Source organism: Giraffa tippelskirchi, chromosome 13 (genome assembly GCF_054371585.1).
Source record: "Giraffa tippelskirchi isolate mGirTip1 chromosome 13, T2T-mGirTip1v1.2.pri, whole genome shotgun sequence".
Classification (NCBI taxonomy): Eukaryota; Metazoa; Chordata; class Mammalia; order Artiodactyla; family Giraffidae; genus Giraffa; species Giraffa tippelskirchi.
Window position 1 is genome coordinate 71290969 of NC_137287.1, and position 15182 is coordinate 71306150.

Below are 15182 nucleotides of genomic sequence, written 5' to 3' on the forward strand. Positions count from 1 at the left end.
AACTGAGGATACAGAGAGTAAGTTGTTTCCTGGTACTGGCAAACAGACATGGAGATATCCTGGGAGCTAAGGTATAGGGTTGCATGAGACAAATTCAGTACCGCATAATTCATGATTAGAAGCCTCGTTATTTTCCGTGAAGTTGGCTAATATAGTCCAAAGGCAAACAATGCAATACAAGATATGATTTAAGTTGTATTACTAACATATGAAAGGAGTTTTATATTGTACTCTGATATGTGCCAGAATACGTGGTTGCAAAATTGATTGTTATTGTACTAAGTGAGAATAATCTTAATAAATATGCACATAGCACCATGCTAACTTGTGGGGTGTATTATGTTTTATAAACATATAAAGCTGTATCCACTGAAATCTGTAATGTGTAGAAGGGTGTCTACAGCATTTTTGTACTACAAATACTTGAAACAATTGGGGATTTTAAATCCTGGAACACTATTTTAAAGGAGTAATTTCTGCTCATGTAAACATTTGTTGTATCCTATGACTTTCTTTGAAACTCTTTTCACCATCTTGGGATATTATTACTAGTAGAAAAAAAATCTAATTTATTTTATCAAGATTCTGAAATGCATGTGTTTAAACATTTTTCTTTTCTTTTTCTTTACAATGTAAAGGTGCACTTTGTGAAATATATAGCTTACTGACAGAGTGGTCATAATGGAACTAACGAGAATGTCTCTAAACTCTTAAAGAAATTAAACACTGAGATGTTAAGATAAACAAAAAGCAAAATGTTTGAACCCATGAGTACAGCCTAAGAAAAAATAAATGCATTTGGTAAAAATTGCAGTTACCTTAATCAATAATCAAAAGCAGACAATTCAAAGGAGTGAATGCGGGCATAGTTTAAATTAGGAAAAGACTGAAGAAAATGGAAGGGGAATCTTGAAAGGTTCAACTGTAGGTAAAATAACAGACATTGTCTATAGACCAGATAGACTTTTAATGGTGATTCTATTTTCATCTAAAGCCCCTGAGTTAAAAAAAAAAAAAATAGCGCACAAACATATGGAAGAAAGTAGGACTGGGCAATGGAGAGAAAATGATATATCATTTCAGTCTGACTCTTTGTGACCCCATAGACCCCGTGTAGCCTGCCAGGCTCCTCTCCTGTATTCTTGCCATGAAATTTTTCAGGCAAGAATTCTGGAGTGGATTACCATGTCCTACTCCAGGGGATCTTCCCAACCCAGGGATCAAACTCATGTCTTTTGTGTCTCCTGCATTGGCAGGTGGATTCTTGACCACTGCGCCACCTGGAAAAGCCCCCCAAAAGAAAATATTTGTTTTTAATCATGAGTGTAAAATGTAGCTATTGTTTCACTAGTAAATTTGTATAAAACACAGTAAACTACCAACTAAATCTAAAATGTAACATTCAGGATTTCCCTGGCACTCCAGTGGTTAAGACTCTGTGCTTCCAATGCAGGGTGTTTGGCTTTGACCCCTGGTCAAGGAAGTAAGATCCCACATGCCAGGTGGTATGTGTGTGTATGGAAAAATTGTAAATTGATAATGTAGGAATCCAGTATCAATTTCCAGTGCAGCAGCAGAAAAACATGTTTATGACATTCAAGAATCTCATGGCTCTAACATTCTCAGGTGATGTGCAAAGAAACACACCTCTTTCTTAGGGTATCTATGGCTTATTAGCCTTATTGGCCCCTTTGATATATGAGTTCTTAAAGAACTTTACATCTATTTTTGGAAAATTAAAAATTCACCAAGTCCTTTTATTTCTGTGATATCGCAGTATTCTAAAGTTCCTCTCTATTTTTTTTGTAACCATGTTATTTACTTATACAGAGTTTGAAATTACTTATTGCTTAGTAACTCGTCATTTCAGGGAAACATGTAAAATCACTTAGATATGTAACTTAGTGACTGATTTATAAGACGGTTACCATATAGTCAGGAAGAAATGGTTCAGTTAAGGTAAAAAGTATAGAATGACATATTTCATTACTCTTTCTTGCTCTTAACTTTACTGAATTAATAAAATTCTTTCCTTCACTTTTCTCATGTTTCTCTACTTCCTTCTCACTTTTTTCTCCATTTACTTTTTTCTTTTTATTCTACCATATAGTATGATATAGTGAAAATGTGAGATTACTTTTAAAATGGAAAAAAGCAAAACTAAGAGGAAATTATATTAATGAATTTAATTTTAGTTATATCTTCTGTATATAACTAGCTATACTAGTTATAGCTTTCTGTTATAGCATATTGGCTGTAAAGAATGTAGAAGATTACAGAAAACGTAAGGAAATGGGCAAAATTTTGAAATATGTGTTAGGTTAGTTCTAGAGATGTATAAACCCACTAATTAACAAGACTTATATGACTTCCCTGGTGGCTCAGACAATAAAAGCATCTGCCTACAATACAGGAGACCCAGACTCGATCCTGGGTCAGGAAGATCCCCTGGAAAAAGAAATGTCAACCCACTCCAGTACTCTTGCCTGGAAAACCCCATGGACGGAGGAGCCTGATAGGCTACAGTCCATGGGGTGGCAAAGAGTCGGACACAACTGAGCGACTTCACTTTCACTTTTCACTTTCATATGAAACATTGTAGAAAACATTTAAAGTAAGCAATTATGCATATTAAATGATATGTGGACAGATAAATGTGTCAGGACTCCTTGATTTGTTACAATGACAAAAGGAGATTAATTAACTAAACAAACGTGTCTTGAACTACATAGTCCATGTCAGACACTGGTCTAAACATTGGATGTAGAGCAGTGAAAAGAATGAAGTCCCTGTTCTCGTTAATTGTACATTCTTTTGGACCAGGATAAATATGCCAATGAAGCTGATATCTCAATGAATCTCACAAATCCAAACTTATGTATTGACCTTTAAATAAATACCTGGCACACAATTGATGCTGTATGGGATTTTGTTAATGAAATGTATGTCATAATAATGGCTAAGTGAGTCATTTCAGTTTTTCATTTTAGAACATTAGGTTTTCAACTGCTTATTCTAGATTCCTGTACTGTGAATTTAAAATAATATTCCTATATGCCTCATGAGTTACAAGCATGCTTAGTCACTTCAGTCACAGCCGACTCTTTGCAATGCTATGGACTGTAGCCCACCAGACTCCTCTGTCCATGGGATTCTCCAGGCAAAAATACTGGAGTGGGTTGCCATGCCCTCCTCCAGGGAATCTTCCTCACCCAGGGATGGAACCCACGTCTCTTAACATCTCCTACATTGGTAGGTGGGTTCTTTACGACTTGTGCAAACTGGGAAGCCCATATGCCTCATAGATACTTCTATAGGGATTTGTGTCCACCTCAGTGATACAGTTTACAGTAAGTTAAATGTGGCTAACAGCAGAACTGCACGGGATTACAGAATTTCAAAAGTTGCTCCTTTGTCTGTGGTTTCCTCTTGTTAAAAATGCCAAGTTTTGCTTGACTTCAGTTCAAAACCATACACATTTTTCAAAGTTTCACATGACTTTTTTCTCAAATACTTCCTTCCTAATATGCCAATACTTTTTTAGTTGTTTTTTTTTTTAATTTTTGCACAGCATAATCTTCAGAAATTATGGGAACGTCCAAATCTAGAACACATTCCCACTTTCTAAGGATCTGTTTTTTAATTATTGTATAAAGACAATTTTCTTTTCAGCCATGTGAAAGTATAACCTAAGGGTTTAGCAGAAATTAATATGCTTTTAAACTATTAAGCCAGATTCTAAAATTTGGAAAACACAAATTACATCCTTGTCTGAAAATCTTGCCTAGAATTCTGTGTTTAAATGATCCTTTGTATAATTAGAAGTGAATATTGTCATATAGAAGAGGAATGGAATATTGGAGAAAAGTAAAAGAATACATAATTCAGCTCTGGTCAAGCCTTTCTTGGTTTGGGAAATTCTGAGAATGATTTTTGGAGACTTGCCTAGAATTTTAGGGATGCCAATAAATGTTCTGTAAAATAGTAGGTGCTCCGTTTCATTCTGGTAGAAAACTTTTTAAATCTATACCAAAGCAGAGCAATCTCAAGGTCATTGCTGGACTTAGGCCTCTTACAGAGTTATATTTTTCCACAGGGCTTAGGAAAGAGAACAAATTTTAAATAGAGTGTGCAAAAGAAACCAGCATTCTTACATTCCCAAGTATCTCTTTGCACTTAAACTGCTTATCTGCAGAGCACAATGTTTCATTTCAATGGAATATTTGACACATGGGCTCAATAGGTCTCCCACTCATATTTTACTTTAATTATGATGCTTACAATGTACAATCATTTCCTTTATTTATAAATAGCCTTTTTAAAGGAAATCAAAGTCTGACAAAGTTTAGATTGCAATGCGTTTTTAGTATTAATGGTGACATCAACCATTTACTCTTTATGCTCTGTTAACCCTTCAGTCACAAATTCCAGCCATAATGGCCGTACATAACCCTCTTTTCCTGATGTGCTAACCTAAACTAAGGTTGACAAATCTAAAGAGAGCCTCCTTTTGGTTTAAGCTCTTGGGCCTACATTGTGTTTCTGTCATAGGAGTGATGGTAAGAGGGACTAATTAAAAGTCCAATGAATGTGCCAGGGTTAAAATCACAGACTCTGCTCATTAACAGTCGTTTACCTAAGGATATTTGCAGAGAATTCTTTCTATGTCTGAAAAGAACAAAAACTGAAGGGGGGAGGGAGGAATATGTTGAAAGAATCACTTATAAATATTTTATATTAGAAATGTGATTTTTCAAGAAAATCCACAGATACCCTCAATGGAGGAATCCAAGTGTAAGTAGATTTTCAAATCCTATTTTTTGTTATGTGCGCATGTGTGTCTGTGTATACATCTGAGTGTGTGTGTGTGTGTTTTAAAGGGGGAATATCCTCTCTAAAGAGTAGAAAAAGAAATAGGAAAAAAATCAGAGCCATTTTGTTAATTGTCTTTTTCCTGCTGTTTCCATGGTAATACTGGCTGCCAGACTTCTCTGCAGAGTGACAGTCCAACAATTCACACACTACACCCTTTCAAGCACAATGAATGGCCGTGAAAGAGGCCGAACAGGCACCATTCAGGAAACATGTGATATCTACTCAATGCACTACCTTTCATCCGCATTTTCCAAATTGCAGTTAATTTAATTCTAAACAAATGGCTAAGGGGGACAAATGAGGATTAGAAGGAAAAGAACATCTTGAGCACTAATGGGGATGGTTTGTGTGAAGAACAATATAGCACTTTCTTCTGTTGCCAAGAAGGCTGGATGTAAAGATGCGCTTTCCCTCTTCATCTGAGGCCTTCGTAGAGACGCTATATCAACAATGAGAACCATGGCAAAAAAATCTCTTGGCAATATAGAGTTTATGTAGGTTTTGGCTTTCCATTTGGAAACACATTTGATACAGTACGAAGTAATTTCATTTACTAGGAAATAAAATATCACGTCAGACTTTTTACTGACAATTAGGAGCTACTAGTTTTTGTAAGGTTATATTTTCCTCTATTTTTAACATCCTTTAAGGTTCAGGAGAGGAAAAGCAATGAATTCTAAAGTTCTTGTAACAAAATACAAGGAATTATCTTTATTCAGTCTACAGTTGCATGTGATTTCTGTGTTTAAATGTCAGTAAAGTAGGCCACCATCATTTCAAAAACAAAACAGACCAAGAAAAGGTAAAATGATATCCCTGCAAATGATTTCATGTTATTTGAATGAAAGAATCATGATAATCAAGAATTCTCTCTCATTTTCATTTAAGTCTTCTGATAAATGCCTCAGAAAACTCAGGATAATTCATTTTAGATACAGCATATGTAAATCAATATTTCTAATAAAAAATAACTTAAGGTAGTATTTTTCAATCCATTGGTGGGCTTTATGTATTATGGTATCATGAACAATTTGGTTAGGGGTACACTAGTCAGATACCAATCTCAAAATTCCATATTCAATATCATAAATCCATCTCTAAACACATTTATATTTCCCTTGTTACATTTAACTTTCTAAGAGACCATTCTTATTTATATTTACTGATCCAGGAAAAATAATCCAAATGAATTGGTTAATAATTCTTTGTCTCCATTATGACATGGTTCTGCTTGAAATATGAGCACATCCTTAAACTTATCTTCACCACTGTGATGATTACATAATACACTTTTAATCCAAGTGAGTTATTTGAGAGGTACCACATTAATCTTCAGAGAATTTCTCTGATTTTTGACTCTACAGTAGTTTCAGAAGAATACACTTTTATTCATTCTGATATGTCTGCTATCAAATAATCTATAAAGAAATGAGATGTGTAATGATTTCAGTTTCTGAGTGGATTAGTCCCAGGGTTTAAGTATGAATTGCCCTAAATCTTTTCAGAAATTTAAATGACACTAGGATCATAGTATTTCAGATGTTTGACAAAAGTCTTAAAATTCTTCCTTCTTTACTCGTTTCTTCTACTTTTGTTTTTTTTCTCTAGTATTTAGGGCCCTTAGGATTGACAACTTATAGTTGTTGAAATGCACCAGACAAAAGGTCATTTTCCACACATAGAGGGGCTGGGATCAGATGTTACCTTGTGAAAAAGTTGTATTTAATGCAGAGATTCAGGTGGGGAGCCAGGACTCCTATTACTTCTGGAAGTTTTGGTATACTCAATGGAATCTTGATGGTTTTCTTGTAAAGAGAGAGAGAAATGGATACTTTTAGTGAAGAGTGACTTTCAGTGTCTAGAAGACTGATACTATCATTTCAAGGCTGGGACTCAAAAGCAACTGGTGCTGGGCAGGGGCCAAGGGCCCCCACTGTGAAGTGGGGGGACAGACCAGCCTCTTCTCATGCTCCCACCATCCCCTCAGCTTTACTTATTCTCAAGCCTGCATTCCTATGGGACTCAGACATACCGTGGAGATTTCAACTTCTGGGAAAAGTGGGGAAAACCTGTGTTTTATCACTTCCAAGCCCACTCCTATGTGTTATTGTACATATTGTGGGAGAGCCATCGCCCTATTATTTTTATTTCCTTTTGGCTGCGCCAGGTCTTCGTTGCTTCATGCAGGCTTTCCCTAGTTACAGTGAGCAGCAGCTCCTATTCGTTGCAGTGTGCAAGCTTCTCATGGTGGTGGCTTCTCTAGTTGTGGAGCACAGGTTCTAGATCACACAGGCTCAGTACTTGTGGCACACCAGCTTAGCTGCTCCACAGCATGTGGAATCTTCCGGGACCAGTGACAGAACCTGTGTCCCCTATATTGGCCGGCAGATTTTTATCCACTGCGCCACCAGGCAAGTCCTCCCCTATTATTTTTAAAATCCATATATCTCAAAGAATTCTACTTTTTTTGTAATATTCCTTATAGGGGAAAAAAGCCTATGTTAAGTACTTAGAAGTAGCTTACAGAAGTGGACGCACAAGTTAAAGAGTTACTACAAAGATAGTGTGTCCATGCCTGAGCAAAGCACGCTGTCCACAGTAAGCGTGAGAAGACACACTAATGATTCAGTTGTGCATATCTAGCTACACCCTGTCTATCTATAGGCTTTAGTATTATTTCTCAGGGCCCTTTCTCTTTAGGAAAGAAACATTTCCCAGACTGGGTTTCAAATTTAAATAAATAATGACATCATTTTGCACAAAATAAGGAAGAAAACAATAAGGCAGTGGCAGGTTGTCACATGCCTCACTCTTGTTTGCAGCGGTTCATTTTCTCCCAATAGAACAAGTCATCAAATTCTACTACAGAAGGTACCAGTGTCTGAGGATCCCAGAGACCCACACGTGGATAGAGAGACTGAGGAAACCCTTGAATAATGTGTCACACAGAGTGAACATTTGTCTAAATGCATTTCTTCTGAGGAGATGGTCACAATTTTACCCAAATCTCAAAAGACAACGTTACCCAAGGGTGGGGGCATCCCTGGCTGGCAGGGTATTAAACAGCGTTGGTGCTAAAACCGCTGTGTGTTATTTCCTTAGTTTCATTTCCCAGAGGTCCCAAAAACACTCTCACCACAAAAGTGAACAAACCTCCACTCAGTCCAGTAAGTTCCTTAAAAACAAAAACACATGGTGTTTGTCATGTATTTCTTTAGAAGGAGTGTCCATGACCTCTTTCTCACACTTGGTCCAAAGAAAGAAAACAGTCACTGGACTCAGAAGCTTCCACAAGTGCTGCTAATTCACAAGTGATTTCAATGTTTCTATTAACCCTGTTGAGCCACACAGAAGTGACACTGAGAATGAAGACACTGTGTCTTGTTTTACTCTGGGGCACAGATACGTGTCTTTAATCTTGCAATGTCACTATTCTCAGAAATGGACCTTCTGGCATATTTAAGCCTTATTTTGAGACTAGTAAAGAACAGCTGAAAATCTTCATCTTTAGAAAAGATAGAGAAAAACAGGAATGAATCACACAGTGTTGTCATTCTGGGCATATTAACTCCCTGTAACAGGGAAATATGGGTCCCTTGGATGATCTCAAAAGCTCCAGTAAACGTTGACCAAACAGCAGATGTCTGTGAACTTAACTTGTCATCTTAAAGACAGTATTTAATTATTTCCCTTCATTCCGGCAACAAATGGCTCTTTTAGCAGGAAAGGTCAGTGTTACTCAAATTCTTTCTGCCAACAAAGTGCTGATATTCTTATTTTGTTTTAGAGGAAGATATCAATTACCATTAGTCTTGGTAGTCATATATCTATTCTAAAACAATAAGGATAGTGAGAATTCTTGATTTTCTCTTATCTGGACATCCAGTTACTCAGATGATACTTTCAACAAAGATATGGAATGAAGAACTACAAACTCCAAATCTTCCCCCTTGGTGGCAAGTGGTTCTGAATATCTTTCTCCAAAATGAAAAAAAAAAAAATTTGCAAGAAGGCAAAGTGGTTGTCTGAGGAGGCTTTGCAAATAGCTGAGGAAAGAAGAGAAATGAAAGGCAAAGGAGAAAAGGAATGATATACCCAACTGAATTCAGAGTTCCAACGAATAGCAAGGTGAGATAAGAAGGCCTTCTTAAATGAATAATGCAAAGAAGTAGAAGAAAACAATAGAATGGGAAAGAGTAGAAATCTATTTAAGGAAATTGGAGATATCAAGGGAAAATTTCATGCAAGGATGGGCACAATAAAGGACAGAAATGGTAAGGACATAAAAAGAAGCAAAAGAGATTAAGAAGAGGTGGCAAGAATAAACAGAAGAACTATACAAAAAAGATCTTAAAGACCCAGATAACTTTGATGGTGTGATCACACCTAGAGCCAGACATCCTGGAGTGTGAAGTCAAGTGGGGCTTAGGAAGCATCACTATGAACAAAGCTAGTGGAGGTGATGGGATTCCAGTTGAACTATTTCAAATCCTAAAAGATGCTGCTGCTAAAGTGCTGCACTCAATATGTCATCAAATTTGGAAAACTCATCAGTGGCAACAGTTTTTATTCCAATCCCAAAGAAGGGCAGTGCCAAAGAATGTTCAAACAACCTACAATTGTGCTTATTTCACATGCTAGTAAGGTTATGCTCAAAATCCTTTAAGCTAGGCATCAACAGTACATGAACCGAGAACTTGCAGGTGTACAAGCTGGGTTTTGAAGAGGCAAAGGAACCAGAAATCAAATTGCCAACATTCACTGTATCATGGAGAAAGCAAAGGAATTCCAGAAAAACATCTATTTCTGCTTCATTGTCTATGCAAAAGCCTTTGACTGTGTGGATCACAACAAACTGTGGAAAGTTCTTAAAGAGATGGAAGTACCAGACTACCTTACCTGTCCCCCAAGAAACCTGTATGTAGGTTAAGAAGCAACAGTTAGAACCAGACACAGAACAACAGGCTAGTTCAAAATTGATAAAGGAGTACAACAAGGCTATATATTATCATCCTGCTTATTTAACTTCTATGCAAAGTACATCATGCAAAATGCCAGGCTGGATGAATCACAAGCTGGAATCAAGATTTCCAGGAGAAATATTAACCTTAAATATGCAGATGATACCACTGAAATGGCTGAAACTGAAGAGGAACTAAAGAACTTCTTGATGAAAGTCAAAGAGGAGAGTGAAAAAGTTGACTTGAAACTCAACACTTAAAAACTAAGATCATGGCATCAAGTCCCATCTTTCCATGGCAAATAGAAAGGGAAAAAAAGGAAATAGTGACAGATTTTATTTTCTTGGGCTCCAGAATCACTGCAGATGGTGACTGTAGTCATGAAATTAAAAGACTTTTGCTCCTTGGAAGGAAAACAATGACAAACCTAGACAAAGTATTAAAAAAGAGAGATATCACTTTGCCGACAAAGGTCTGTATAGTCAAAGCTACGGCTTTCTAGTGGGCTTCTTTCTTATTCCCACTTCTCAAATTGGAGAAGGAACTGTTAAAGCAAATAAAGTTGGATCCATCCCCTCAAACCATATATAAATGGATTAAAGATAACATCTCTCCCAAACTTCACATAGATAAAGGATTTGTGAACATCTTAATGACTAGCTTCTTACAGTACATTTCTAGTGAAGTAAACCCACCCAGTGATGAAACAGATTCTTCCTCTGCTCCTTCCAAAGAACAGTTAGAGCAGGAAAAACAACTGCTTCTTTCCTTCAAGCCAGTAATGCAGAAATTCCTTCATGATCATGTTGATCTACAAGTTAGTGCCCTCTATGCTCTTCAGGTGCACTGCTACAACAGCAACTTCCCAAAAGGCATGTTACTCCGCTTTTTTGTTCACTTCTATGACATGGAAATTATTGAAGAAGAAGCTTTCTTGGCTTGGAAAGAAGATATAACCCAAGAGTTTCCAGGGAAAGGCAAGGCTTTGTTCCAGGTGAATCAGTGGCTAACCTGGCTAGAAACTGCTGAAGAAGAAGAATCAGAGGAAGAAGCCGACTAAAAGAACCAGCCAAAGCCTTAAATTGTGCAAAACATACTGTTGCTATGATGTAACTGCATTTGACCTAACCACTGCGAAAATTCATTCCGCTGTAATGTTTTCACAATATTTAAAAGCAGAAGCACGTCAGTTAGGATTTCCTTCTGCATAAGGTTTTTTTGTAGTGTAATGTCTTAATCATAGTCTACCATCAAATATTTTAGGAGTATCTTTAATGTTTAGATAGTATATTAGCAGCATGCAATAATTACATCATAAGTTCTCAAGCAGAGGCCGTCTATTGCAAGGACCTTCTTTGCTGCCAGTTATCATAGGCTGTTTTAAGTTAGAAAACTGAATAGCAACACTGAATACTGTAGAAATGCACTTTGCTCAGTAATACTTGAGTTGTTGCAATATTTGATTATCCATTTGGTTGTTACAGAAAAATTCTTAACTGTAATTGATGGTTGTTGCCGTAATAGTATATTGCCTGTATTTCTACCTCTAGTAATGGGCTTTATGTGCTAGATTTTAATATCCTTGAGCCTGGGCAAGTGCACAAGTCTTTTTAAAAGAAACATGGTTTACTTGCACAAAACTGATCAGTTTTGAGAGATCGTAAATGCCCTTGAAATGGTCTTTGTGGGTGTGAAACAAATGGTGAGAATTTGAATTGGTCCCTCTTATTATAGTATTGAAATTAAGTCTACTTAATTTATCAAGTCATGTTCATGCCCTGATTTTATATACTTGTATCTATCAATAAACATTGTGATACTTGAAAAAAAAAAAAAAAGCTACGGCTTTCTAGTGGGCTTCCCAGGTGGCTCAGTGGTAAAGAATCCTGCCAATGCAGAAGACGCAGAAGACACAGGTTCAATCCCTGGGTTGGGAAGATCCTCTGGAGGAAGAAATGGAAACTCACTCCACTACTCTTGTCTGGAAAATCCCATGGACAGAGGAGCCTGGTGGGCTATAGCCCATGAGGTTGCAAAGAGTCAGACATGACTTAGCAATTGAACAACAACATACAAAATAGTCTCTAAAATGACTGCTCCAATATTGATTTTGAATACTTTTTCTCATTTACCAATATTCTACTAGACAACTCTTAGTTATCTATAGATTTTCATTTTCTATGGAATTTGTTGTTCTCAGCTGTTTAGCCATTCTGCCATTTTTAAAAGAAAAACAGAGTGAAAGAAAAATCTGTTGGAGTTTCTCTATTGCACTAATGCTAGTGAAGAGCAAAATTGAAAAGCAGTCTAAGGGGAAAATTTTACATTATTAATTCACTTCATTAATGGTCTTATTCTTTGTAAGATGCACATAACATGAATTTGCCCTTCCCTAAGCAAGGTTCTAAGCACCTTGCTTACATGAACTCAGTTAATCTTCCTAATAATCCCTTGCTGCTGCTACTGCTGCTGCTAAGTCGCTTCAGTCGTGTCCGACTCTGTGCGACCCCATAGACGGCAGCCCACCAGGCTCCCCCGTCCCTGGGATTCTCCAGGCAAGAACACTGGAGTGAGTTGCCATTTCCTTCTCCAATGCATGAAAGTGAAAAGTGAAAGTGAAGTCTCTCAGTCGTGTCCGACTCGTAGCGACCCCATGGACAGCCCCCTACCAGGCTCCTCCGTCCATGGGATTTTTCCAGGCAAGAATACTGGAGTGGGGTGCCATTGCCTTCTCCGAATAACCCCTTGAGATGGATGCAATTAGTAACCATATTTTGCAAATAAGTAATAACTTATTTATAAGGTTATTAGGGTCACCAAGCTCATGAATTGCTATTGCAGGATTTGAAATCAGGCAGTGTATCTCAAAAGTCCTGTGTTTTTAAATCAAATGTTTTGTTTGCCTCCTGTTTACTCCTATGATTACTTTCTGTTTTAATATTTGTTTTTCACTAAATTAAGTGAAATTTTGTTTTTATTTATATTTGTGTGTCTTTTTTCATCATTTAATATTCATTTGTTATGTTTCAGATATATCTTTTACAAATAGCATGTTGGATTTTTAGAAAACAAATCTGATAATTTATAATTCATCTTATACCATTCCATTATCTTCTCATGTTTATTGCTGTTGTTACAAAGTATTCGATAGATTTGCTTTTAAAAACTTGAAAAACATATAGCATACATCAACATAAGTGAAAAGGTTTGAGCAACACCTAACAATACATAGCTATAATGTATTCAATGTCCATATCTTAGAAGAATGATACATTATCACATACTTTTCCTAAATTAATTCACTAGATAATCCAGTTAACTAACATAAGAGAAACTTGATTATAAGTAATAATGCTCATATATGAATAACAACAATAATAATAATTACAATAGTTGTGTGGTTCTTTTTCCAAGCACTCATCTAAGGCCTTTTCAGAAATTAATCTAACCATTGCTATGATGTGTCTAGGTGTGATTTTCTTTGTTCTTGAGCATATGGGTTTTTGTTTTTAATTTATTTTACAAAATTTTCTGCCGTTACTTTTCAGATAATTTTTTCTGTCCCATTCTCTTTCTTTAGCTCCATTAACATGTATGCTACGTCTTTTCACTGTATCTCATTTCTCTTACATTTTTTCCAAATTTTTCTACCTTTTATGCTTTCTGAATCTTAGCCCACATATTTCTTCTGATCTAGCTTTGAATTTACCAGTTTCTTTGGCTGTGTACAATCTCCTATTAAATACATATGCTGGGCTTTTCAGCTCAGTTATTACATTTGAAAGCTTCAAAGTGTCTATGAGATTCTCCTTTATACTTTCTAGTTTTCTGTACCTCCTACTTTGGCACTTAATTTCTTAAACATATTAATCATAGTTATTTTAAAGTCTGTGTGCAAGAAATCCTAACATCTGAATTTTCTGTGGGTCTATTTTAGGTTTGTTTGTATTATCTATTTCTTCCCTTGGTTTTCTTAATAAATTGTGTGAAGTTGTGCCTTGATATGACTGGAAATTTTACGGAACTCTAGACATTGTCTATGAAAAAATTATAATATGCTGATCTAAATAATGCTGTTTTCTTCCATAGAAGTTTCACCATTAGTTCTGGTGAAGTTAAGAGTTAGGAGCAGATTAATTTAAGGTTAATGAGAGCTAAGCCACAGCAGGGCTTCCGAATTTGTGAGTTAAAGTATTTCTGATTCACCTCTGTTAGTTGCATATAGTCCTTTGAGAGGCCCCAGCTGTAGTCTCGCAGAAGGCAATGGCACCCCACTCCAGTACTTTTGCCTGGAAAATCCCATGGACGGAGAGGCCTGGTAGGCTGCAGTCCATGGGGTCGCTAAGAGTCGGACACGACTGAGCGACTTCACTTTCACTTTTCACTTTTCACTTTCATGCATTGGAGAAGGAAATGGCAACTCACTTCAGTGTTCTTGCCTGGAGAATCCCAGGGATGGGGGAGCCTGGTGGGCTGCCGTCTATGGGGTCGCACAGAGTCGGACACGACTGAAGCGACTTAGCAGCAGCAGCTGTAGTCTGGTGGGAGACTGGGTTCAATCCCAGGGTTGGGAAGATCCCCTGGAGGAGGGCATGGCAACCCAACCCAGTATTCTTGCCTGGAGAATCCCCATGGACAGAGGAGCCTGGAAGGCTACAGCCCATGGAATCACAAAGGTCAGACATGACTGAGCTACCAAACACAGAACAGCACAGCTGTAGCCTGGGATTTTAAAATGTTTCCTTCTCCTTCTTGAGCTCTAGATGCCAATTTTTGTCTTCACAGTTCCATCTGATTTTTGAAAGCACTGTTGGCCTTCTGAGTCTTTCAGCAGTCTCATCAAAAATCAAAAATATCTCAGGGAGAAAAGCAACACAATGTAGGGTTCAATCTTCTACCTGAACTCCAGAATCTTGTCCCCACAATCCACAGGTGTTCACAAACTTGGTAGCTCTGTGTTGTTTTCAAGCGTGTGCACACACACACACAAAGTATTCTGCATCTTGGCCTGCATTCTTAATAATAGCATACATAATTAATACTTGGCTGTGTCTGGATAATAGACAGTCAATACCCTGTGAACAGAGAGGAAGACAAATTTATTTCTAAAGAACTTACTCATGTTTCAGGGACTCTTTTAAGTACCTTACATATATTATCACACTGAGTGATAAAATCCCCAGGAAATTACATTTACAAATGAGAAAACTGAGTATGGAGACATTAAGCAACTTGTCAAAGTTTGCGTATCTTCAAATGGTAGAGTCCAGATTAAAAACCAGGCTCGTATGAAAGAAAACCGTATTATTTCATTGTCTTCTTTATATTAATATTCTCTATTCTTTA

At 37.0% G+C, this 15182-nt stretch overlaps 1 long non-coding RNA gene and 1 pseudogene across 2 annotated transcripts in view; both read left to right on the forward strand.

Moving 5' to 3' along the window:
* LOC145531339 (uncharacterized) overlaps positions 1-15182 on the forward strand; it is a 139954-nt gene that overhangs the window by 35386 nt on the left and 89386 nt on the right. The gene's annotated exons all lie outside the window — the stretch shown is intronic.
* LOC145532232 (eukaryotic translation initiation factor 4 gamma 2 pseudogene) lies at positions 8583-11674 on the forward strand (annotated as a pseudogene). The gene is made up of 2 exons (XR_014073100.1): positions 8583-8603; positions 10339-11674. The product of XR_014073100.1 is annotated as a eukaryotic translation initiation factor 4 gamma 2 pseudogene (transcript).